The sequence below is a fragment of the Ceratotherium simum genome, unplaced genomic scaffold (assembly GCF_057802395.1).
Source record: "Ceratotherium simum simum isolate JZ-2026a unplaced genomic scaffold, ASM5780239v1 HiC_scaffold_46, whole genome shotgun sequence".
Classification (NCBI taxonomy): domain Eukaryota; kingdom Metazoa; phylum Chordata; class Mammalia; order Perissodactyla; family Rhinocerotidae; genus Ceratotherium; species Ceratotherium simum.
This window is the reverse complement of record NW_028261262.1, coordinates 180,362-183,046: the sequence shown is the minus strand read 5'-3', so window position 1 is coordinate 183,046 and position 2,685 is coordinate 180,362. Positions and strand designations below refer to the sequence as shown.

Here is a 2,685-nt window from a genome sequence, read left to right as displayed (position 1 = left end):
TGCTCTGGATGTAAAAGTGAATTAAACTCGGGGGGAGAAATCTGAGGGAAAAGAAAGAGTCTTTTTTCATCTTTCTCTGTACAGAGTCCAACTAGCCTCACAGCAGAGGCTCCCCAACAAGCAGCCCAGAGCATCCCAGGCGTGAGGCAGGCTGCGCTGTCCTGCAGTGGGTCTGTGGGAACAGATTACATCATCTGTGCACACTGTGCAGACGACCACAGCTGAAGACACCCAAGGGCTGAGAATTACAGTCACAGTCATGACACTCTCTCAGACTTCTTGTGTGTGAGCTTCACATTCTCAATCTTAAGCTGTGATTCTCTGAGAATGCACACTCTGAAGATTCTAGTGATTAATAATATTAATATATTATTATACATTGCATACATTATACACTGTACATTATAATTGTAAATTAATGTATAGTTATTATTATAAATTAATATATTATTATATATTACATTATTATAATAATATCATTCTAATGATTAATAATAGTTATCATTATTGACTATTTAATTTCTGCTAAGCAACATGACTGGAAAGCTCTGCATGTATTATCTCAGTTTCAGTCACCATTTTTAGGGTTTTATTCCCATTTTAAGCTAAAGATATGGAGGCTCAGAAATATTAAAAGACTTGACAAAGAAGAAAAAAAATTACTACGAAGCTAAATGACACACCTATTCAAACTATGTGTCAAAGAAAGAAAGACATTATCTGACCTACAAACATTCAAAGTTGACCTCCCACAGGCCTGCAGTGAAAGAAACGGTAAAGAATGTGCATCAGGAAGAAGAAATATGAACCCAGGAAAACATAACAGGAGTCACGAGAAAAGGAAAAAACCAGTCTGTCTTATTTAGTATTAGTTTTAAAAAAAGACATTAAAAACACATTCAAACAAAAATTCCAGATGATTACCACATGGAAGAATAGAGGAGAGAAGATTTAACTAAATAATAACTCATTTTTTAGGGAAGATATAAATACTAAGATACTCTATTATTGTTTAACACATTGCTCTCAGAAACTGATAAATCTGTGTGGTAAAAGTAAGTAATTATAAAGAGGATTTGAAGAGTGCAATGTGCTCGATCAGGCAAATAGACAAATCCCAACACACTGGCTTATTGTGAGACTTGTGATGCAGAAAACAGTCGTTCTCCTGACAGCATGATACCGCAATGGCATATCAATTTTCATGAATCAAATTTCCAACACATATAAATCTAAAAACAGGGAAAATCCAGTATTTCATTATATGCAACTGTGATTCAACGTGCAACAAATACCAGAAAAATAGAGACCCAGAAGTAGGTCTCTTTTTTGAGAAGACAGATATAACAGCTCTTTAGTGAAATGTTATGTTGGAATCTATGGCAATATTACCCAAAAAGGACAATCCATTTGGACTAGGTATGTTTTCTCTGTGACTGTGAGGGCAAAACTCTAAAGAATCCCCTGACTGTGATAACTCTTTGTTGATCTTAAAATACAAATACATGACACTCAGGAAAGGAAAATGAGAGAACAAAATGAGAAGGAAAGATCTCCTTTCTCTCCTCACCTGAAACCCAATCTCTCACCTCCAAAGGATCACTGTGTGTATCTTCTCTGTCATGCAAAGGAATCAAAGAAAAGTATTGTTATATATTAAAGTTTCAAGAACTCAAAGCAAGAAGACTTCAGGACCCCTGCAGAGGCATTAATGTAGTGTGAACTCTATGTCATCTGCATCGTCTTCTCTTTTCTTCATCGTGTTTGTCGGGACGTTCTTCTTGGCCCCTCACTCTCCCTGCCTCTCTAGCGAGTCTGTCTGCATCAGTGCTACCGCCAGTCTCTCTCTTGCCGTCTTCACTTTCTCTTCCTGTTTCCTGATATCCTCCTTAGTCACCAGAAGTTGTTTGTAAAGGAGCTGTGGGATGTACAGACCAGCTCCTGGGATCATCTCTGCCGAATCTGAAGACAAGGCAGGGGTGGGCATGGGACTGGAGTTCAGACCACCTGCGAGCACACCTGGCAGAGATGCACCTGTGCAACTAGGTGCAAGGTTCGGCAGGGCTTTGGCAAGGTCCAGAGGACTTAACAGTTCTCCCGCACTCTGCAGGCCTAGAGACCTTGCAGTCTCTTCTGCCAGCAGAGTTGTTGGGGCTGCTCCAAGGTTTCCACCAATTGATGGCATCTGACCTCATTGCCAGGATAGGATGTGATTCTAGTAACTGGCCTCTTGAATATGTAACTGGACATCCTCAAAGGGATGGAGATTATCAAACCAGGCTTTGGTTTGGCTTGGTTTCCACAATCATGTCGCTTCCTCTGTGATGATTTGACCATCATACTTCTTTTTCTCTTACCCTATAAAAATAAATTGTGAAAGTGGATCAAAGTTATAATCTGGTAGGGAATCCTGCCTTCCCAAGACAATTATGTCAGATGCCTTGTGCTTCTACCCTCCCTCTTTTTCTGTGGGGATTAATCTGACCTGTGTCCTGGGCCATCATCAAAGAGATTTGGGTCAAGAACAGAGAGCTCGTGGTTAAAACTCAGGACTACGGCAGGTCATTTCTTCTCCCCCATGTTGTTAGACACTTATGAGTATGACTTTATTCTCTTCTTGTCCTTGTCACTCTCAACAACAAAATCCATGGTGCTCCCTGTCAGGACACATGGTCCACAGTCTTT

At 40.0% G+C, this 2,685-nt stretch overlaps 1 pseudogene; it reads right to left on the bottom strand.

Annotated features, from left to right (window-relative positions):
* Positions 1-1,730: 1,730 nt before the first annotated feature.
* On the bottom strand, positions 1,731-2,337 carry LOC147911219 (methyl-CpG-binding domain protein 3-like 1; annotated as a pseudogene).
* Positions 2,338-2,685: the final 348 nt, after the last annotated feature.